Source organism: Mauremys reevesii, linkage group 4, assembly GCF_016161935.1.
Source record: "Mauremys reevesii isolate NIE-2019 linkage group 4, ASM1616193v1, whole genome shotgun sequence".
NCBI classification, from domain to species: Eukaryota; Metazoa; Chordata; order Testudines; family Geoemydidae; genus Mauremys; species Mauremys reevesii.
In genome coordinates, this window is record NC_052626.1 from 90,088,306 (window position 1) to 90,112,985 (window position 24,680).

Here is a 24,680-nt window from a genome sequence, read left to right on the forward strand (position 1 = left end):
TTGCCTCATAATGTAATGGGTCATTTAACATAGCACATTACACTGCATCATCCTGTTGCAGGAAAGCCATTTTGCATATTCAGCTGTTGTGATGGAAGTGCTCACCAGTTTAGTGAATTTGAGATCTGTCTGGCTTGCAAAAGTGGATGTTTTTTGGTTGCAAAATGTATACAGACAACACAACATCACTATGCATGGGCTTTCTAGACCCACTTACTACTATACAGTTGCACGCTCAGCCTTTCATACAGTATCTGGCAATGGAAACCAAGTACCCAAAACCCAGTGTTAGCATAATACAAAAATGTTAGGGCCCAGCAGTAGCACAGGCTACATCTTGTGATAACTAAATATTACCTCTGTGATACATAAGAGTTATCACAAGAGCTCCTCCTTCTGAGGATATTATTGTCCATTTATTCACAATCAGAAAGAGCTCCCCCTCTGCTGATGCATTAGTGTGGTCTCTAGCAGAATGAGGCACAGTGACAGCATATTATTCAAATGATGAGGACCACAGATTCATAAACATATAAGAGGATAACAGTCTACCAAAACAACACGTACTGGAATTTTTTCTGCAATCAGTAGAATTATTGCTGCTAATTCAGCACTTCTGATGTCTGATCACCAAATTTTGCACTTCCTTTTTGAAAGGATTCTGGCAAATACTCAGTGCAGCTCACAGGAACAGGCTGAATGACAGTAGAATTTCCTTAAACATATTCCTTCACTTCTCCCTTTTTCAGGCTCTATGTGCTCAGTAGTTTAAAGGTGTTGGATAGTTACTGTAAACAAGATCAAATAATCTTAGGGCTTTATCCAGCACCCACTTAAGTCAATGTAATAACTCCACTTGATTTTAATAGGCCTAATGGTTTTTTAGACTTTTTTTTTCTAGAATCAAACAGATAATGTGCTGAGCTTGTGGCATTAATTCCTGGAATTTGAACGGGTGAAGTGGATTTATTTTTCTCATCTTTTTCTGTATAACAGGAGAAGCACACACTGGGATGGGTCTGCTCTCACTTATACCATCCATGCAACCCATAGAAGAAACCAAGAACAGAATGTGGCACTACGTAGATTGTAATTTGTATATATGTATTCACACACACACACACACACACATATTATATTTATTCATGTAATGGATTTTAATGCCTACATCTGCAGGGAAAAGAGTTAAAAGTGAAAACCATGGGCCACTTTCTGATCTCACACCAGTATAAATCAGGAGCAACGTCACCAAAGTCATTAGAGCACTTCTGGTGTAAAAGCTGTACATGTGAGATCACATTCAGGTCTTCTATTTTGAATTATCTGTCTTTTGGGAGGTTTATAATTCCAACCTTCATAGTGAATTTATCACCTCAACTATTGCAGCAACTAGGCACATTTAGGAAGATCTTTGTAGACTGTGGTAAAAGCAGTGCCCATATGGTGTATCTATATGTCTGTTTTTATTAGAACTTTTTCATTTAAAATTTCAATAAAATCTTCCATTGAAATATTGAATTTTGACAAGATTTTAAAAAAAACATGAACTTTTTTTTTTGCCTTTTGTCTCACTCTAATTTTGGGGAGTAGGTGTGTGTGTGAGAGAAAGAGAGAGAGAGAGCTTTTTGTACTGAAAACAACTATGTTAATAAAGTTGCATGATTAAACCGTCAAATGACAGGAAACAAAATTTAAGGTTGCATGAGCAACTTTAAGTATGCCTCCTTGTTCATATGCATTACAATATAGACTAGTCTTTAAGTACGTACTCACATACTATTTCTAAAATAATTCCAGATAATATCATGAAGGTTTTTTCTGCAACACTGGATGCTGATTAAAAGCCCAGCAGTCTCCTACATGCTCATCTGTGGTATCCTATAGTTTCTATTGTGTTTTCACTGGACATTGTGCTGTATTGTGGTGTGACTTTTTTCACAGTAAAATAGAATATTAGCTTTTTATTCTTATCTTTTCTCAGTAGTTAATTACTCATATACATTCATGCAGAACACAACTATCCCTCATTGTTTGCGTAAAATTATCAGCCAACAAAGCAATGAGTTAGGGATAGTACAATTTTATCTTTAAGAAACAGAAAAGGACTGTTCAGTGAAAAGAGCACTTCCTTTTGAAAGCATAAAGCTGTCACGACAGGTGACTCATGTTGGGTTGCATTAGTCATGTCATGGCACTTTATATAACTGGAGGCAACTGACACAACACAAAGTGACACATCACAACGTAACCTGTCAGCAGTGATATGAATAAAGCTACAGTTTCTAAAGAAAACGCAATGAGAAAAAGCTTTGTGAGTTTTATAAACACCATTTTGGGGGAAAAAACAGTGTGAAATATTCTGCTGTGTGAATTATATTTTTACAGAGCCAGATTCTGCCTTGCTTACTCATGTTCAATAGTTCCTTTCTCCTTGAGTTGTCCCTTTGATCTCCACTGGATAGACTGTGACCCCCTTACTTGCATAGGTATACAGTTAATCACAGAAGTAGTCCCACTGAAGTCAATATAATAATATTGTAAGTGTGTGCATAACTGCTGATTCACCAACATGAGTAGGAATGGCAGAAGCTCATTGGCCTGCTAAACCCAGGATTGTGAATTCAATCCTTGAGGGGGCCATTTAGGGATCTGGGGCAAAAATCTGTCTGGGATTGGTCCTGCTTTGAGCAGGGAGGTGGAGTAGATGACCTCCTGAGGAACTTTCCAAACCTGATAATCTATGATTTTGATAATCTATAATCTGGTCCACAGTTACTCATTGTCATAATGATACAAAGGGGCCAAAGTCAGCCCAACTCAGTGGAGCTAAATCCTTTCTGCTCAGCCCTTCATGTTGCTTCATGCAGTTTTTTCCCATTAAGCATTCCATGTTTGCCACAGAGGCTGTGACAACTCCATTTAGCCTGCTTTCTGTATAAAACAATCAAACATAGTCTGCCAATGACCTGAGGTGGGGACTCCAAGGAATATGCTCAAAGTTATGCCCTATTTTGGCATAACTAATGCAGTGAATGCACTGTGGGGCGCTTTCCTGGTCTTAGCAACATGTTGTGACACCAGTAGCTAAGATGAGTACATTAAAACTCTGACCAGCATGGGGCCAGTATTACTGCCAAAAATTTGTGCTCCTATATGCTTGAATGTAAAAAGGAAATTTTCTTCACCCCTTTTATTCACTTTCAGAAGTCATCTCAGTGCTCAAGTATTCAGAAATGTGTGCATTAATATGGGATTGTGGTTAATATATAAGGAAAATATGTTTCCCAAAATTCCTTATCAGAGCCCTAGATCAGTCGTTTAAACGGCCAGCAAAGGCTCTAACGGCACACTCCACAACTACAGCTGCACATGCGAAGTGTATGTCAATTCATTGAAAGGAAAGGAAACTGAAATTCTTCACATGGTCTGTAAATCTTATAGTAACCTAACTTTTTTTTCAGAGCAAGCCAGATAACCCCCTAAGGAAATGCTTTGCAATTTTCTAATATATCCTAATCTTGCTTATCTGCTATTTTCCCTGAACTACTGCCTCTACCTGAGAGAGTCAAAGCACCCTTGAGTATAAGAATTATGGCCACAAACAATATCATGTGACATGTTACCTATCACAAATAACACAGCTTGAATTTTGAATATTTGCTAGCCTTTGTGTGGGGAGAGAGTAAGGAGCTTCCATCTTCTTGTGCAACCTGCTTACCAGCCAGCTAGAATGGCAGACACTATCTCAAAGGAATACAGAGCTGCTTCCAAGGTTTTCACATGGGGAGCATGGCAACCCTATGGGAGTGGGGAGACTGAAGCAGAGGCAGGGCTATAGCTTCACCGACTTTCCAGTAGAGTTAGCTGGCTGCATGGGAAGTAGATATGGCGTACCCTTTAAAAGGATGTATCCACTGGTGTGTTCACTACACACCTGGAACATCTGGAGGGGATGAGATTCAGCATTGACCCTTGCTGCAGGCTAACACTATTTGCATAAACTAACTCACATGGAAGTGACAGTGAAAAGAGTTAAAAATGAATTGCACAGGCAGTGGGCATACCTTAGTGCAGTTTTACATTATGCTGGGTTGTATCATGATCAGTTGAATTGGAGATGGAGGGCTCATGTTCCCCAGGGCCGGCCCACAACATTTTGGCACCTGAGGCAGGGAGCTCAAATGATGCCCCCATGCCCTCTCGCTTGGGCCAAAACTTTGAAAGGTCTCAATTCTGCCTTCTTCCTGTTCTACTCCTCTCATGGTACTGCTCTGCTACCTACCCCAATAAAGGAGAACTAACAACTTAAAATGCCTTGTTCCAAAATTTTAAGTAACACAACTTTCAAACACCTGAACAGCAAGTGTAACTTTTCTTGTCTGCATAGTAAACAATGGCATTTTTATCTGTTTGAATAATCAAAGTGGCATTTTCCCTGCCTTCTTGGTTGCAAAGATTTGAACTATGTTCAGAGCAACAAAAGCATTTGGAAAGAGGGTGGTTGTCTTATTTGTGCACATTTATTCCAGAAAAGCCTTTGGAGTTGATCCTAATGTAATGTATCTTGAAAGGGCTTTCAGTTCATCACCTAAATCACTCACATCAATATCACACATGTCATCATGTGTCAACACTGTCTCTAGTGCCCTGCGTTGCTGGGGTAGGTTTTCTTCAGGTATAGTTAGGAGTTTTGGAATATCATACAACATCCCCAAAATACTGCTGTGTTCCTTGAGCTTCATGAAACATTCTTCAACTGAATGTATTGCACAATCTAGCATCTGGTTAAAGAATTCAACTTTGAATTGTTGTTTGGGGTCTCTTATGGGATTATCCCGTGCTTCATCACCAAAATATCTTCTTCTTCAGTGACTCTTGTATTCTTGAATGGGTGGGAAAATACCTTCAGTGTGAAGTTCCTCTGCCAACTTCTGTGCATGCTTCAGAATGTTTTGAAATCCCTCATCTGACCGTAGGCTGTAGGTATGACTTTGCTTTGTCCAGTTGTTCCATTGCTCCAAATATATCAAGGTCAACACCTTGGAGTCTCTTGCTTACAACAGTTATTTCAAACAGTGAGTCATGCCACAACACTAAGCCACACAGAAACTTGAAGTTATGTATGTTTCTGAGGATTCCATTTCCCTCTGCCACTGTTCTCCCATGAACAGTTCCTGTCATAGCATTATCCTCCATAATGGCAACTATGGCATCATCTATCTTCCTAATTTGGTGTTTGATAGGCTTTATTGCCTCCACTCAACTTTCCCATCATGTGGCACTCAGTACTTTCAGTGTCAGAGAAGATGTTCCCAGATGTTGCTTCAAAATTTGCCATCAAGGAGTCAATGCAGAGAAAAATACATAGAGGCTTTGAATTACATAAAAAAATTCAGCAGCCTCACTAGAAGCTGATGCTGCATCACTGACCACCAAGTTCAATGCATGAGAACTGTATGGGACAAAAAAAGCTCAAGGGTTTAACTCTCGGACCCATGTCTGAACTCCTCTGTTCTTTCCTCTCATGTTGGCACCATTATCATAGCCCTGATCTCTGATGTCAGCTATCGCAATTCCCGTTTCTTCCAGCTTTTTAAGAAGCACATTTGTCATACCAGCTCCTGTTGTATCATCAATGTCAATAAATTCTAGAAAATGCTCTCTGACAGTCACCATTGCAGGGACATTTTCACTAGGTTCTGTTGTTGTTACAAAATGCACCATTAAAGTCATTTGTTCTGTATGGCTGATGTCAGGTGTGCAGTCCAGAAAAACAGAGTACTATCTTGCTGACTTCAGATCTGCCACAATCTTCTGTTTGAATTTTGTTGCCAAAATATAACTGTATGATCTCATTTTGAATTGTTTTTCCAAGGTAGTGGTGTGTGTACATTTCTTGAGTGGTGACTCTTCTTAGACAGGGCCGCCCAGAGGAGGGGGCAAGTGGGGCAATTTGCCCTGGGCCCCACAGGGGCCCCCACAAGAGTTTTTCGGGGGCCCTGGAGCAGGGTCCTTCACTCAGTCCGGAGGCCCCGGAAAACTCTCACGGGGCCTGGGTCCCCGGAACTTCTTCCTCTCCAGGTCTTCGGCGGCAGGGGGTCCTTCTGCTCCGGGGCGGAAGGACCCCCCGTCGCCGAATTACTGCCGAAGCGGGACCCGCTGCCGAAGTGCAGCCCAGTCTTCGACAGTAATTCAGCGGCAGAGGGCCCTTCCGTTCCAGGACCCGCCGCCGAAGGGCCCCGAAGACCCATGGCGGGGACCCCCCGCCGCCGAATTACTGCCAAAGACCGGGCTGCACTTCGGTGGTGGGTCTCGCTTTGGTGGTAATTCGGCGGCGGGGAGCCTCCTCCGCGGGTCTTCGGGGCCCTTCGGCGGCGGGTCCTGGAGCGGAAGGACCCCCCGCCGCCGAATTACCACCAAAGTGGGGGGCCCCGCTGCCAAAGACCCCAGGCCCCCAGAATCCTCTGGGCGGCCCTGTTCTTAGATGCTCCTGGAGTACGGCCTCAAACTCAGTCATCAGCTCCACAATTTTAAGGAAGTTTCCATTGTTTGGCACATACAGCTGATCTGAAGTGCCACGCAGTGCTAGGTTTTGGGTAGCAAGCATTCTCACAATGGCAATAAGCCCTTTCAGAACATTTTGCCAGTAAAGAGATTCTGATGCAATCTTCTCTTGATGCTGATCATCTATGGTGGCCTTTAACCTTAGTCTCATCTCAAGCTCTTTCCACCTATGGAATGCTCTCTGGTGATTTGCTGGTGATTTCTCATGGCATGCCAGATTTCTAGCCAGATTTTTCCAGTCCTTTGTTCCTGTAGAACCCAATGTGGCTGGAACATTAGACTGGAAGAGTTTGCAACAAAAACAGTATGCAACATTCTGGGTTTTTAAGCCACGGCCTCTCCATTTTGTCATCACTGGGGACTTCACGTCAGTAATGTGTTGGATGGAAATTTCTATTTTCATTGTCTTTGGGGAACATGAAGTTTTTCACTTGCTGTGGCCCATGCAGTACAAGGAAGTCCCTCAGGCTAGTGCTCAAGTGGGTCCACAGCCCTGGATCATCTAGACTTAAGGAACTAAACAGCAGCAGCTGTGTCCTGCACCTCCACCACACTCTTCTCTGATCTACACTTTTTTTCATGAATGTGCTTGGTTACATCCATTTGCAATGGAGATATGGATGCTGCAGTAGCTTCCAGGTCACCTGCACTCTGATTAACTGGAAGATCAGGCATCTTCTCACCACTCACATCCTCACTGGGGCCAGAAGGCTGACCGTGAACATTTGTGTCTATATATCTCAGGAGAGCTCCTTCCTGTTTAGATAGAAAAGCTTCCTTTGTTTTCTTTCTTTTTCTGAATGCTGCCCCAGAGGGGCGTTTTCTTCTTTCACTCATGACTGCTGTTCTGTGCCAGCTATAGTGGCTCTCAACACTCAGTTGAAGGGGACAAATAAGTAGGCTGGTAGCAGGGCCTGAGTGAGGGAAGATGTCAGCGTCTTAAGGGCCTAACTGGCTCCTAATACTTCAGTTGACTGCCTGTTCTCCTCAAGTGGGTTCAGGGAAGCAGCAGGAAACAGGAAGCTCCCTGAGAAGCTGGTGTTAATCAGTCCAGGCTCCTGGGGGTGCCAGAGAGGTACATAAGAGGCTCCTCCTCCTCCTCTCTCTCCCTGCAGCTCCTGCTGCTTTCTGTTATTCCCTCTCACCTTTTCTCCTGCCTGCCTGTTATGTCTCTTGTGCCCTCCTTCCTCCAGCACAGCACTTCACCATCTCTGTGCATCTAGAGCAGAGAGAATACATATGCACCAGCAGCACACACAATTTTCTACACTCTGAGTCCTAATGGCGCTACCCCACAGTCTGGCACCCGAGGCAGGTAAGGCCAGCCCTGAAGGAGTGTTATTGATGGGACAGTAGGGAAACTGGAAACGTGGGGAGTTAGGTTGGAACCAACTCAGCCCTATGGACACAGCAATAAACTTCCACTTGTTCAACTTAACCTGCATTCAGCCTCACTCTTTGCTAATGAAACAAGGGTGGCATTGGCCAGTGCATCCGTGATTGGTCATTTTGGGCTTCAGAGAAGTCACTGGGCTCTAGAGGGGAGGAGACTGGGTGAGAGAGGGCTGAGAGTCAGGCAGGAAAAGGTCAGAGAGAGCAGATGTAAGGCTCTCAGTCCCTGCAAGGGGACTCTGGAGCAAATGGAAGGCCCGGGGAGTGGCCCTTCAGCCACTGTCCTGTACAAGAACCCAGGAGGGACGTGAGACCTCTACCAAGCCCAGGGAGGGTTCGTGGTGTTATTTCATCTGAGCTTTTGAACTCTAGTAGGGGACTTGGCATGGGTGGGTAAGCCTGAGAGCCCTTCAGCCTGAAGCTCAGCTGAGACTGATGAAGAGCCTGGAGCCACAGAAGGCTGTAGAGAACTGACCTTTGAGTTATGGTATTTAACTTTATTTAGTGATTTCAAGTGCCTATATTAATGAATTAACCTATTAAATATTCCAGTCTATGTTGGAGAAATATTCTTGAGGAGCCCTGAGAAGAGGAAATCAAGGGTGGGGTGCCTGAAGGGTCACCCCATGCCAGAAGGCAACCCTATGACAATCCTATAGATCTGTGTTGAGGCAGGTGTTATTTCTGACAACTAGTATCCACTGGGGTCCCAAATGGCAGACACCAGAGTGGGTTTAACTAATTATTGGAATTTCCTATGTGCTGCCTAAGGTAGTTTTCTATGCATCTGGTACCTATTACCACAGCCAAACTTCCAATGGGGATCATCACAAGTCATAAAGAGAGGATTTATTAGGTGAGTCAAATGAGAAAATCCAGCCAAGCCAATAGGAGATGTGCTAAACTTGTCCCTGATGGAAATAGCCCCTTGCATACCTTGTACACATTGTAATCAAGCTTTTTCTCAAGAGTCTGCAAAATTTCAAGACCCTCCCTGAAGGATTCTGGAGAAAATGACCACATATCAGCTGTCTTCATTCTATGCCTTTTCAAGGATTTACCTGTTAGTCCAATTAGTCCTCTCGTGTTGCTTGAGTAGGGTAATCCATCTCGTTAATTGAGAAATGACCCTGGGAGCCCAAGAATTCCTGGCCCCATAATGATTAGGCTTGAAATAGTTTATTATTATTTCAGGCATCCCTGTTGAGTCCTGCTGTTCTGTGCACATGCACGCGTATGCACACATTGTATTTAGAGACAGCATGAGGTGTAGTTGGGAGGGGCTGTGCATATGAGAGAGATCTGTAATGCCAGTGGCTGGCTTGTTAAACAGTTTATTTTAATGGGAATATTATTATATGCTAAAACAAGGTAGAAGATGAAGCACATATTGTACCCATTATTCCTGCCCAACCTCCAGCTGGAGTCTCTACCTTTCTACACATTATTCTAAGGTTAGGTGTCAGCATGGAAAAATACAAATCCATGCATAAGAGTTAGATCAAGCAGCTTTTAAGGCTTACCTTGTGTGGGGGGTGAGATAATGGAGTTGGGAGTGTTCACTCTGTTTTGTCGTCTTCCTGGCTCGCCCCCTAACACACACACAGTTCTAATCCTCCGTTAGAGCTGGGGACTTGCATGTTTGTCGGGGACTGGGGCAGCGCAGCAAAGGCCTGAGCACTCACTGTATTCTTTTCATTCTTCATGCTGCAGCCAACTTACATTTGTGTGGAAACAGACCGAAGACAATCAAAACCCAACGCAAACAGCTTCCAGGTTTGGAGGGTGTGCAACATCTGAACCTGGAACTAGATTGAAAGTTTGTAGATATCCCCTATATTTGGATAGACCTAACTAAAAAAACTCTACAGCCCAAGGCTCCTGGACTTTAAGGGTCTTAAATGTGCATCTGGTAGATGGACAGGAGCTGCACTTGGTACCTAACATCCCTCCCAAATGGAGGACAGTTTTTGCTGGGAAGGAAGGATAGACTGAAGGGGGGAAGGATACAGGCTTGGGAGTCTGTGTGGGTGATGAGAAGGTAATGCAGCTGGGACAGGGAATTGGAACTGGAGCTGGTATATGAGCAGAAGTACAGTTACACATGAATCTATGTCAGGCTGCACTACTGAGGAGGCAGATGTGATTTGTCTCACAGTCATTTCATTGGCTATCATTGCTTACCTTTCAGGGGACGTGGTGAAATCAGCTCTCCTGTTTTCCAGAAGCATACATTCTTCCAGCTGAGACCTACTGGAACCACACTCCCCTTCCTTTTCAGGTAGTCACCTGTTATTTGTGGGCAGGTTCATTTAGGATCCCTTGCAAAGATCTTTGTTGATTTCCAGTTATTCTTTCATGATGTTACACTGGTATTACACATTCACTTTTCCTAGGTATCTGTGTGTGTTGTATATGGTACTGCAGGTCTCTTATGTGTTACTGTATGGTTCCTACTTTACAGCTGCCACAAAATGGTACATAAAGAGAAACCTCCTATTGACTGTATGGAGTTTTTGCACGCAGTTGTGCATTTTCCCATCTCTCCCCGCCCTCCCCCACACACACTACTCTGATCAACTGTACAATAATGCACCTTTCATCTCCAGTCATGCATAGTGTAATACACACATCAACTTGAGCAAAAATAATCTGAATCAAAATTGTGTCACTCTCACATAGGGTTTCTTTTTCTCTATTTAAAAATAAAAGAGAGAAAAATCCCTCAGAGGGGGAAAAAAACCCTCTTTTTATTTCTGGTCTTTGAGTTTATAATACAGAAGCGAAAAAAGGCTACTGCAATGTGATTTGCCCATCCTAAGGGCAATGTCTTTTTACTCATCAGACTATATTTAGAACTGTCACTTGTTAAGAACACTGTCAGCCAAAATTAATTTACAGAAGAAGCTTTGTATTACACACATGCCCTGAAGCACTGACACTGTAATATCACAAGCAACCAAAATAAAAGGAACGTGACTGTACAATCTAAACACTGGCTAAATCAAACCAGTTTCATACCAATTTTAACATTTAGCCATCATACAATCCGTTGCTAGGGAGCTCCCCTAGCATATTCTTTTTCCAATCTATGTCAGTTTTTGCTTGCAATACTGTATGCAACTTTGCAATATATAATGTTCTTTCTCAGACAGGTCCAGCTGAAAGAATAGAAATGTTTGAGTTCAGGACATCAACAGCCAACTGGGGAAATGATGTGATAAAATGGGTATTAGATGTGGTTACTGCTTTTGCAGAAACCTAGGACTGATTCTTTTAACCTATGGTTCTAGCTGCTGCCCAGCTGTAAACTCAGTTGTTTTGCTCTGGCAGGTTTTAGAAAGCTCAAAATTAGGGTGAAAAGGCATTTTACATATACATGTATGCCATGTGTGCACACAGAATCAGTTTATAATCCCCCAGTACACCCATAGAGGGGATCCTCCCAACATTGATCTCCTCTCCTTCCGCAGCATCACCTACCCCTGCACACCAGAGACCTGCAGAGGCCTTTCTGTGTGCCCAGATGGTTGCAGGAGGAAACTGGGCTGGCCATGGGTGAGGCTGAGGAACCCACATCAGCTCATTCCTGCCCTATGGAGAATCCTCAGAAAAAGCATGATAGCCATAAGCTGTACTAAGAGTTCCACGGAGTGACACTGGGATATCAATGGGGCCAGGATGAATCCCTGGTAATGTGTGAAGCCAAGAGGAATAGACTTCCAGGGAGCAAAGGGAAGAGTTGGGGGATGCCCCTCTGAATTTTCCAAGATCTGCCTTATTTGGCATAGCTGTTCCTATGGCCTTTTCTGTGGGGGGAAGCAAATCCCAACCCCCAATGTGTGGGGATGTTCATGACTGCGTTAACCACATATTTCTATGTGCAAAGAGTCTCCCTAACTTTCAGGTTTCAAAGAGGTTTCTGGTATGGACTATAGATGATGTATTTAGGGACTTCTTCAATGAATGAGGAACTATCAACAGGATTTCACCAAGAGGAAAAAATATTTTTTTAAAAAAAATCAGTAAAATGTATTTCAGCCTGGTGAGTAGAAACACTCAGCACACTAATCTGAGCTTAACTCAATTATCATTTTGGATGGCAGCTTTACAATCTCTTTCATATTCCAGGAGGACCAATAATATTTAATAATTGTAATAGTATTGTTCTACTATCCAATAGTTATTACCACAATCTAAGATGCATCTAGAGATGTAAGCTGAAGTGCCAACTACATTCCCAGTATCAGAGGGGTAGCCATGTTAGTCTGGAACTGTAAAAGCAGCAAAGAATCCTGTGGCACCTTATAGACTAACAGACGTTTTGCAGCATGAGCTTTCGTGGGTGAAGAAGTGGGTATTCACCCACGAAAGCTCATGCTGCAAAACGTCTGTTAGTCTATAAGGTGCCACAGGATTCTTTGCTGCTTTTACATTCCCAGTATAACTCTATTGAAATCAGGGTGAACTTGGTCTATAGATACTTTATAATTCTGGCTAGGATAGTCTCTGGAAAATTAAGCAGATTAGATGCATCCTTCAACTATGAACCTGTTTGAAAAATGAAATCGTGTCCGTACAGTTTCCATTTAAAAGTGCACTACAGGTTTCAGCATCCTAACTAATCAGAGTGTATGACAGAAGTGGATGATGACTATTTGAACTGCTGCAGGACTTTGAAAGGCCATGAGACAAAAACACAAAAGACTATTGTAATCGTAATATATTGTCAGTAAGAAAAAAACGAGCCCAGTCATCCCCTCCCACACAAAAGTGGGAGAGCTCCATGGGAGAAGCAGAAATGATGCTCTCAAGACTCTGAGTTTAAACTCCAAGGGCTTGGCTACACTGGAGAGTTGCAGTGCTGGTGGTGGGTTTACAGTGCTGCAACTTACTCACCGTCCACACTTGCAAGGCACATACAGTGCTGCATCTCCCTGGCTGCAGCGCTGGCTGTACTCCTGCTCTGCCTTGGATATAACTATTGCAGCGCTGGTGATGCAGCGCTGCTCCACCAGTGTGGCCACCAAAAGCACTGTAATTGGCCTCTAGAATTTTCCCATATGCTTTTAACTAAAGAACTCTCTTTGTTTTGTTATGATGCCTCTCTGTTTTGTTGTGAACTCGGGGCTCCCAACAAACACAGCTCCTGTTTGCTGTGAATGAGGCAGGCAGGGGGATGAATGTCTACAGCTAGTGTTTGCTTGAGGAGAGAAACAGCATGGCGGGCGGGGGGAACGGAGGAAAGGGAGTCCATCGGAGCAGCTGCTTATCTGGTCTGCAGGCTATTTGCATTAAGAGTGAATGAGGGGTCGGGGAAATGGTCAGAATTTGCAAGGCAGGGAGCTGACACAATGTCGGCTCCAAAAATCCTCTCTCTCTCTCTCTCTCTCCCCCACGCTCCCTGTCACACTCCACCCCACCCCCCTCTTTTGAAAAGCACGTTGCAGCCACTTGAACACTGGGATAGCTGCCCATAATGCACCACTCCCAACACCGCTGCAAATGCTGCAAATGTGGCCACACTGCAGTGTTGGTAGCTGTCAGTGTGGCCACACTGCAGCACTTTCCCTACACAGCTGTACAAAGACAGCTGTAACTCCCAGCGCTGCACACCTGCAAGTGTAGCCAAGCCCCAAGACTAGGTTTCATCACTCCCCCAAAGGAAAGAAGGAATGGCAGCCAGGCAGGGAGGGGCCCATCTTACCAACCATGCAGAGCCTAGGGATTTCTACTGGAATGTGAGGAACTACAGGAATGTGTCACTCTACAGGAATAGAATGGTGGGATGCAGCCTTGCTTCACTGTTCGATTGTTACATTGGGTGAAGCTACAAAACCTACTTTCTGCTGAATAGAGCCTGAAGGCTATTAAATCCATTGCTGGCATGAAAGTACTGCATTTGCACTAGCTCTGTGTGCCAAAAACCTTATGAACTCTTTTTATGGGAAAAATGACTGTGCAATAGTCCATTCTCAGAATGAAATAACTCACTTGGGATATTTTTCCCAAAAAGGTTACGTCATTTTGTTCCTGATTCTGCATATTTCCAGAATTTTAGGGCTTACTATATTGCATTAAAAAAAAATCCTATGACAGCCACTGAGCCTTCTTCCTTCTCCCCAATATGAAGTTTAAAAGAGTCTAGATAGATATAGAGAGAGAGGACACCCTCTACAACTTTCCAATTTTGCCTAAGATAAGTAGATTAGGTGACCTCAATATTTGTAGTATTCCTTATACTTTCCTATATAGGAATAGACCAGGCAGCTGAACCTGCTAAGTTGAGAGGGTATTCAGTTGAATATCTAAGGGCCCTGGCTTGATCCCAGGTTTCATTAGAGCTCTGAGGGCCTGATCCATAGACCCTGTAGGTAAACACATACACTCACATTGATTTCCATGTTGTTTGGTTCATGCTGTTAAACAGGAAGGATGGTCTCGTGGTTACAACACTGGATAAGGATGCAGGAGACCAATAAATGTTAAATAACAATAATTTAGTTCCCAAATCTGCCAAAGACATCTTGGGTGACCTTGGAAAAGTCACTTACATACGCCTGCCCTGGTACTCCCCTTTGAAGTCACTGGGAAATGACTCCTGGTCTGGGGGGAGTGGGGAATGACTCAGGTCAGGAAAAACGGCAGCAACGCACACAGTCTAGTTTATCCAGCATGTACAATAACTGGGGCTGAAGGGAGAGCTTGAAATAGGGATTTCCCAGTGGGTAGGTAAGTATTATTAGGTAGTGATATATCCATTGAAGAGCATGTGGACTTCCACTGAGTAATGTGTTTGTGCAGCTAGAAAGATGCATAAATGAGCATGCAAGGAGAAGCTTTGTGTAGCCCTCTGCAGGATCATCCCAAATGGTGATTCAATTGTTTATTACATTTTAAGTCTTGAAACAGAACTTTTTATTTTTCAGAGACATGGCAGTGACTTATAGCGATTAACAAAGAACAATTTGATCAATGTTCATGCTAAGCATTTACTCAGTAGACATTGATCTAACACTGGGTGGAAAACCCTAAACAAAAAGACAAATGTTAGAATGTCAAAGTCAAGCTCAGAGGTAACCTTAAATACAGATCTCATCTCTCGAGGAACGTATCCTCAAAATAGGAGGTCGCTGCTCATTGTTACCAGAGGCTAAATGCTAACTCCTGTTCATCTCTTCCCCTGCATCCACTTCTTTGGAGTTGGCAATGCATTCAGCACTCTGTAAAATCGCTTCATCTTGAGTTTTGTGAAACATCATATCTCATTTGAATGGCTCTGAGATCATTCATTTTTATTTACAGTAGGTTACAGTCAGGACCATATTCACCATAACTCAATGGAGTCATTCCCGCTTACACTTGAGACAAATTTGTACCGGGTCCAGTATTTTGCTCTCAAGGTGTCTGATCCAAATACTTCTCTCTCTACAAAGACTTGTCATTTTGGCAAGCTTTTGCAAAATTCAAAAGAATATTATATATTAAATATATATGTGATTGCATTACTATACTCATACATTATAAGCTAAACAGTAGTATTGACACACAATTGTGCGTATTTGCCTTAGTCATGCTAGGTCTCTTCCAGTTTTTAGTCTTGTTGCTTTCTACAGTGTTTCAAGGAGCAGTATTACAGTCTCTCATCAAGAGTACACCATGGAATTATGCACAGGTAGATTCAATCTATTTGTCATGTCTGTTACCATTTTGTTTAAACTGAATATAGCTGCTTAGTGTAGCTCTGAGCTACACTGAAAACAAAGCACCTTATACTAAATACTGTATAGGATGTAACAGACTTTGATAGATAAGAGATGTATTGATGTTTTGTAATCAATGTTTTCAGCAAGTCAAATGCTACTCACATGACCCAATTGTCTTTAATGGGGTTACAAGCAGTGGAAGTTAGCTCAGAATTTGGTCCATTATTTTCCATATTGTGGCTATACCATGTACCAAACTGCCAAAGTCCTGGAAAGTAAGTTTTTCTGGGACTTCATGGCCTTATATGGGATTGTGAAATGAGGAATCTGCATGTTTGTTTTAATTAATCCAGCCCCTATCTACATCAAGCAATGCAAAGTGCTGCCATGAGCTTGGTTTAAAACTACCATCTCCTAGCAGTGTTTTCTGGAAGATTCACAAATTCCTCAACATATAACAGCAAAGAAATTTCACAATCCAAAATAAGATGCTTTCCAAGCTGCTAGGTATATTTTTTCTATAATTTTGTATCTGGGTCATACAGTTATTTAACATCCCTGTTGTGATCACAGCCCTTGATTTCAATGCTAAAAGTGGCAGAGTAAATGCAATACAGTAATAGCAGTGCATGAAATAGCAATGAAGGTGGACCTTTAACTGATAAGTGTATGCTTTTGTATATTCCTTATTGTGCACAAACAGTGTGTCCAGCCTAGTAAAAAAGAAGATAGTCCCTGACTAAAGGAGTTTACAGTCAAATAAATTATTTCCTATATGGCAACACTCAAAAGGTCACATTACAATAAGAAAAGCCAATCATGCTTTAAATAAAGATCTTAAAGAGTGCATTATGTGCAAATGGAAATCAATTATCTAAAAAAATGTTTGCTGAGCTGCATCTTTTAGATGCTTAATGCCCTCTCATTGCATTCTTCATCATTTTGCTCAAACATCTTCACCACTCCCTCCAACAATAATGGCACCAATCTCGCTCCTTTCTTTACAGGTGCAAACACCCATCAAGAAAGATTTCAAGGAGCCATCTAGCAAGGGTATTCCCATGCACACAAATGTGCAAGAGGCAGGAAATGCAAGGTCATAGGGTGGTGTGGTGCAGAGACGAAAGATCCACTCTTACATGGATCTTTCCATCTGCCTCCCCACAGAGAGCCCTGAAAAGGCCCCCAGAGGCTACTTAAGCCAATGAGATGATTCTTTCCCCCAATGCCTACCACAATCACCCACATCTGCCTAGTGTCCTATATGGGCATAGGTCAGGATTTTTATTTTTGTCTATCTCTGAAACATCAGGCAGTAGCTACTGCTGATGGGCCAGTGTTCTGATCCATTTTGGCAAATCCACCAGCAGGTGCCCAACAGTCAAGCATCTCTTTGTGTCACATAGCAAACAACCTATGCCGAGGAACACCAGTTCCATGTAAATTGTAGGACAGGCAAAAAGTGTTTTCCCCTATAATTTACTAGGAAACTGACAATGGTACATCACTATACATCTTCCTATAAGGTGGTCATGAAAAGGTGTAGCAAACATTACTACCTTTTTGGTTTAATATACACTTTTTATTTAACACTTACCTGTTAAAGTCAAGAATGATTGATAACGCAAAAAAGTGAACCATTAAGCTAATTAACTTACAATATAGTAAAGGAGATAGTTTTGTTTGTACTTTGATGGATAAAAGCTAATTGGTTTCTCCACAGCAGACCCTCAATGCAAAATTCCACCCAAAATTCCAACAAGCATTCAGTTCTGATCTCACCAAAAGAAATCAAACATTGTCTGCGTTCTTACGACCCTTAAAAAATTGCCAATTGATTTAGATAGCTGCATAATTCATTTGTTATTTCCCAAAAATTTTTGCATTAATTATAGGCTATAGCTAGTACTGCCTAGAGGATCCTCACAAATTCTGAAATAATACTTAGGTAGTATTACTTGCGTAATAGTAATACTGTCTAGCAAAAACAGCAATTTTTTATAAATGACCATTGTAGCTAACAAGGGATCAGAACTATTAGCCAGTCATGTGCAGAAAGGTTTGCATTAGGAATAATGGTGAATTTTAAGATAGATATTTAATAATTAAAAAGTTATCTTACAGTTTTATACTGCCACCCCTCACTGTAGATGCTAAGTACTTTCCGTGTACAATCAATAGAAATATCCCTAGCAGAATTCATGAAGTCACTGGGTCTTCTCCCTTTTCACTGTCAGAACTCTGCTAGAGGGAGGGCCTTTTTGGGTAGGGGTTAGGAAGGCTTGAGGATAAAAGGGTGTTCGTATTTGTGTTACTATGGTGAAAAGGCTTTCTCAAAGAGGAAGACTTTGCAATGTTTCCTAAAGACAATAGGATTCTGGATTCATTGGATCTGCTCTGGTTCCACAGCCAGATCCCCTTAACCAAGAATGCTTTGTCTGCAGTTATCACATGCTTCCTACTGAGTTTTGAGGTCTGCATTCTTCCAGAGGAGTTCATCTGTCTAATAGATTGACATTTGGTTTTTGGCATAGCCGAGGCTTGACCCAAAATGGAGAAATGGGCCCAAAGTGTTAAAATGTAAGTGAATTTCCTGGCTTTTGACAATTGCACTTGGTCAGGCACATAGCTGGCAAGTTTCCCAGGATGTAAGGTTCCAAAGGCAGAAGAATATTAATATTGTTTGCTTTAAGAGGTCTGAACTATATTGTCTCATTTGTAATCTCACTGTGGCAGTGGAAAGAGTGAGTTGGAGATACTCAGCAATTCACCAGGCGGCACTCACAAGAGGCTTCATAACAGCAGGGCACTAAGTTGTCAAAATATCATTATAATCCAAGGTGCATATAGAAAAATTAATTTCACTCTCATTGAAGTCAATGGCACCAAAATGGGGCCAAAAAAGAAAGATCAGTACAGCACATTAATTAAATCTTCCTTTAATGAGAAAGAAAGAATCCAACACCTTGTGAAATACCCAGGCTTGTCTAGGAACTGTGTTCAGTTTCCAATTAATGCTGTATCACCAGAAACAGCTTTGATTAGACACATCCTGCTGCACATACTATAACAGCATAATTAGTTCCAGAATGCACTGCATTGGAATAATTAAGTGAAATGTAAAGAGTTTAATTAAACTTATCAACTGTGGGTTGGGGGGGTTATTATTATTATTTAGTTAGCATTATAGAACATGCCCCGTTGACTTCAGCGGGGCTAATGGTGGAGGGCTAACAGCGAAGTAAAGTGAATTAACTTTAACTTTCAAACATAGCTCACTGCAAGATTCCACAGTCAGATTCCTGATGTGGATTTGGAGACCTTCTTTCCTATAGTTCCTAGCTGTTTTAGGAGAATTTTATCCAAGTATTCACAGGCTAGATTGACTGAACATTTCAGGCACACAGTTTACTAAGCAGTGACTCCTTCCTCTGTTTTCCCAATGAGTCTTCTCTGTTACCATCCTTAAGGCTATATGTTCTTCAGGGAAAGGACTGTTTTGTGTCTGGTGCAGTGTCTGGTGTCAGTGCTAAACAAACAATAATGACAGTACTGCTAGAAAGCAAAGCACAGCTGGAATACAGCCCCATAGTTTTAAAATCAGTTGCAGCTCTCTGGAACAAGGCCCTAATTGAAGTTAGGACCTAATGACACACCCATGCCATCCTATCTTGCAGGCTGAAAGCCAGTTAAGGATCCAGACTTTGGCCCTACGAAAGATAAACTTTGAAATGAAAGTAGTGAATTGTAAGCACCACAATAGGAGATGGTGGAGAGCAGCCCACAATGGTGGCCTCCAAAGAATGCAATGCAGCTATCATGAGCTGTAAATAGTGATATATCATAACAACAAACAGAAATTGGCAATGGTAAACAGCCTCTATAGGTACCTTCCCAGCATGCAGCAACTAAAAAATGTAGAACTTCCTAGTTCCTAAGCAATGAACATCAGTGAAAGTTTTAAAACTAAATCCTGACCTTCCCACTGAGCAGGCGCAAAGCCCAGCTACAGCTCTGGAACTCAGCCATACTTGGCACCTTCTGAGCAATACTGGCCTATAGAGGGGGCAAGCCTCCCTAGACAACAACTACAGAGCTGCCACCCAGCTCTGCCTCTCCAGACACCATGTCCCACATGCATGCCTGGAAGTGAAGTAGGGGGAGGTGTGCTTTCCTTGAGTGACTGCTGGAGAGTTCAGTGAGGGAGACAGTGAAGGAACAGAGCGTTGCCCATATTGGAGCTGGCGGCAGGCACAGTTCCACCCAACTACTCTTGTGCCTAATCATCATCTAGTTTAGTCTGTTCCTCCAGCTTGATATTGCATTCATATTGCTTTTGGGCCTTTTCTAGCTCTCAGGTTGTGTGCCAAATGTCTACCACAAGAGATATCAATGAGTGCTGTCCCTCTCCACCTTCAATGATTAGTTTGCTCAGACACTATCTAACTCAGGCTTGGAAGTCCTCCTCAAGTTCCAAATAACCCTACATACTCAGCATTCCTCTCTTTCATGTTATGTCCCTGGTCCACCTTCCATCTTTGAGCAAGAATAAGTTCACTGGCCAATTCAGCACCTCCTTTTCAGGTTTTGCATTTTGCAAGTAACTCCAAGGTTCTACAACTTCTCAGTCTCTCTTCCTATCCCCATTTTATTAACCATCTAGCCAAAAGCCATCACTGGCACAGCTGGATGTCCATGCCGCTACAGAGTAAGTGTAGGTAGTACACAGCGTAAGGCATAAGGACTTGTAGCTGGGAGACCTGGATTCCATTCCATGCTCTGCCATTGATCCCCCATCTGATCTAGGGTAAGTCCTTTCATGGATCTTTGCCTCAGTTTCCACAACTGTAAAATAGGGATAATGATATTTATCCACCTCTATAAAAGGCTTTGAGAGCTACAGACAGGTTCTATGTAAGTGTTAAATACTATATTGTCTGCGAGCAGGGTCAGCTACCTCCACCTCCTGAGATAAGGATACCTTTCTTACACTAACTTCCTGCTCCTTGTCACATATTCTTTCATTCACTCACACCCTTGTCCTCACTTCTGCAATAAACCATCACAGATATACAGGCTGACTAATCTCTCAACTACCTGCTCTTTGTGCATGTCTTCCATTCAGGGTCAGCAGGTCCTGGTGCTCAGGAGCTCTGGAAGCTGTCTCGGTTCTTAAGTCCCTCAGGAGGTGATAGGGGAACCCAGGCCCACCCATTCCATTGGATTCCAGCTCAGAGCCCTTCAGTCAGACAGGGAGAATTTGGATTCTCTAGCTCCTGCCATGCCCAGAGTTCCTTCCTACCTCCCCAGGTTTCTATAGGCTCATCCAGCCTATAAATCTAGTTATCCCTTCTCAAAGTGTTGTCTCTGTGCAGTTTCTCTGCTGCTTGATGACCAGAGTGTCCTTCTCTAGCCCACTTGCTCCTCTGGCAGCTGCCCTGCCCTCTGCTTCCAAGCTTTTTTATTCTCTCAGATGCTGTGAGGCTTCCAATCAGTGCTGACTGGCAGTACCTGTGTTAACCCTTGGTTGCTGAGCTGGCAAGGGGCATGACACTAGGCTACAAGTGTGACTGATACAGTAGATTACTTTATCATTCATCAGCCTTGAGAATAAAAGGCTAACTTTTCTAACTCTACATTTTTGCATCTCACTAGAGGGCTAAAGTAGAGAGTGTGGCTAATGGTGGGCACACAGGGACACAGTGGGAACCAGGAGCACCTGCATTCTAACCTCAGCTCCCTCCCATCCCGATTCCTCATTGTATCCATGGACTTGTCAAACTCTGCTTCAGTATTCCCAGCTCTGTCATTAACTTTCTGTGTGGCCTCCAACAAAGTTATTTAAACCTTCTTAACACAGTTTCTCCATCTGTAAAATGGCAATAATATTTAATTGCTTAATGGTTTTTGCCATCGTTAGAAGCCATAAATACAATTATGTTTGCATTAAAAAAGACAAGGATGAACATTAACTTTAACTAAAAGGACTGTGGGGCAAATTCTGCTTCATGGCAAACAGGTACAACCCCACTGAAGTCAATAGGAATTGCACCAACTGCAACACCAAGTTGAATATGAACTTTTAAAAAATTAATAATATAATTAATATTAGCTAGCTCTTCTATAGCACTCTTCATCAGTATATTTCCAAGCACATTACAAAGGAGGTCAGTATCATTATCTCTATTTCAGAGATGTATTGACATTACACTTGGTGTGAGATTGGCTAGAGTCTCCAGCTAATGAAGTATGTTGATAAAAACAAGAGTATATTTATGGGTGAGATCTTTAGCATCATTAAATTCAATAGAGCTTTGTTGATTTAGACCATCTAAACAGCTGGCTGTGTTTTTAAACGATCACTCATCACTGTGGTTGCTCAGCACATTCTGCAAAAATGAGTCCCATTTTATTATGCAAGTTTTAAAATGGAAAACTGAAACTGATATATTTCGCTCATGTTTTATATCCAGTTATTTATTAATTACAAATAGCTGGCCAAGAAGTTCTATGAATCAAAAAGGAAAAGTGTGGTCTTTTTTATTTTTACTATAATATGAACTGCACTACAAGATCATAAAATCAAGAGGAAAAAAAACATGACTTATTTTAATTCTCTAGCTTTCCCTGAAGAACCAAAATATTGTAAATTCAGAGACTTTATCTCCTCTCACACAGCTTAAATTAACAAGAAAATATCTGAACAGAATATTATATAAATCAAGTACTTAAAAAGATATTTGCATGGTGACAATCTTTAACTACAACCCACAACTGTCTAAACCAATATGACAAGCATAATATATTTTACATGAAAGTGACTGGTTTTATGTTATTATGCAATTAAATCCCAGGATAAGTCATACTTAATTACACATTCAGAAAAAAGTGAATATTTTAACCCTTATCTCAGATCCACTGAGAGAACAAAAAAGACACACACAAAAACACTATATTACTACAATGTATTTCTGTCTTGTCACAATAGAAATAAGCAGCAAAGGAATATGGAGAATTGCCCTATTCTTTACTAACTGATGGACGCAAACGTTGCCCTAATTTGTAATTTTATGAATATGCTATATGAGCTGGCTATGTATGAGATGATGTGCTTAAAGATCCTAAACCCACCACAAAGCTGCCACTTTAAATTTAATCTGTTTTTTCTAATACATCAAGCATAAATATTCAAATGTTGCACTCATTCAAAACACTATCTGCAGAAGGTATACATTCCTGATAACAGTGTTGTCTGGCTTTCCCTTAAACTGTATCCAAAAAGAGAAGAACCACTACTTCTGACTCATTCTGTTCTCTTCATTTACCTACCTTTCTTTTAATTTCTCTAACCACCATATCCTTTCACTTGAATGAGAGTGACTCGTTTAAGTAACATTAATTTGCCTTTTGCAGACACACACATTCATATATTAGTGTAATCACTCTCACCAGATGTGCATAATCATGATATGGGACACAGACTCTTTTTTTCCATTCACTGCCAATCTGTAGGACAACATATGCCACTGGATGCATCCATAGGTCACCCATGTAAGTCAATGAAACTATGCACACACCTCCCAGGGAAGAATTTGCTTAGTGTTTTTGCAATTTCTGGAGAAGAGTAGCTATTAATTTTCTTTTTTACAAACTCCTCCATTATTTACATAGATTTAAGCAAGGAGATTTTGCTCTGTTTTCTTGTTTACTTGATATTTAGCAGGAGTGACTTGACTGATTAATTGTTTTTTGTTAATTTGACCAGAGACTAAAAATGTCATCTTTCTCCCTATGTCCATGACAGTTTGCTCCATTTATGTGCAGGAATTAAAAACCTTGTCCCAACTCCTGTCGAATATGTAGAGTACTGATGGTGAATTTGACATACATTGAATTCAGGACTGGATAACTTTCTAAAATATATTTTCTAGTTCAACCAGAAGCTATGGGCGTAATGCAGAAAAAACGTGGTGAAATGCTATGGCTTGTGTTATGCAGGAGGTCAGACTAGATTACTTTAAAATCTATGAAGTTATTCATTTGGTAGACATAGATGGGACTGTTAGACGATTGGTGTTTATGAGGAAGGGTGGCCTTGTGGTTAAGGCATTGAACAAGAGCTCAGGAGAACTGGAACAAATTCCTGCCTTTTTCACAAGTTACCTTAGGCAAGTCATTGATTCTTTATGTGCCTCAGTTCCCAATCTGTAAGATGTTGATAACAATACTCCCTTTATGTGTCTGGGCTATTTAGATTATAAAATCTTTGGGTTTGTCTGTTGCTGTTTTGTACTAGCAAAATAGGACCCTGATCTGCTGGAGGGCCATTAGGAGCTGATATAACACAAATAATAAATAATCATATTACATAATAAAACAGAGAGAAATTCAAGTGTATGCAACAAGAACGCACTGATCGGGATGTCCATATGATCAAAGAGCATCCAGTGAACAATACACAACCAACTGATTTTTTGAATGGAAAAATATTATGAAAAACCATCTTTTTTGTCATTCTCTTTTGAACATTGTATATTGTCCCTTGCACACTGTTCCTTTGTGTCTTTGCTGATCTAGCCTATAGGTCATTATCTCACCATTTGGGCATATCATAATTTGATACTGATTGACTTATTTTACCTAATTTCAAATGCTTGTGGGTTCAACAACTCAGCTTGAGTTTGAACATTATTAAGTTTGATTTCTGCTAAGGAAAAGCTGTTTGAAAAGGCAGCAGAAAGGGAAAAGCAATCCAGTAAAGGAACAGGATGAAAATGGACCAGCAGGCAGAGTGAACAGCAAAGCCTGTGAAGCTAAAAGTAGTTTGAGAGGTACATAATCCACAAGGTATGCCCACCATTAGTGTGAATGTCAGGCAAATGCTGACTGTTCCATCTTCTGAAAGAACAGTGGATTACTCAGTGCTATAACTTTATTAGCTGTATTGCAAATAATCTCCAACCAAGAATATTAAAAGAACTGGCACATGAAATTTCAAGCCCAATGGCAAAGATTTTT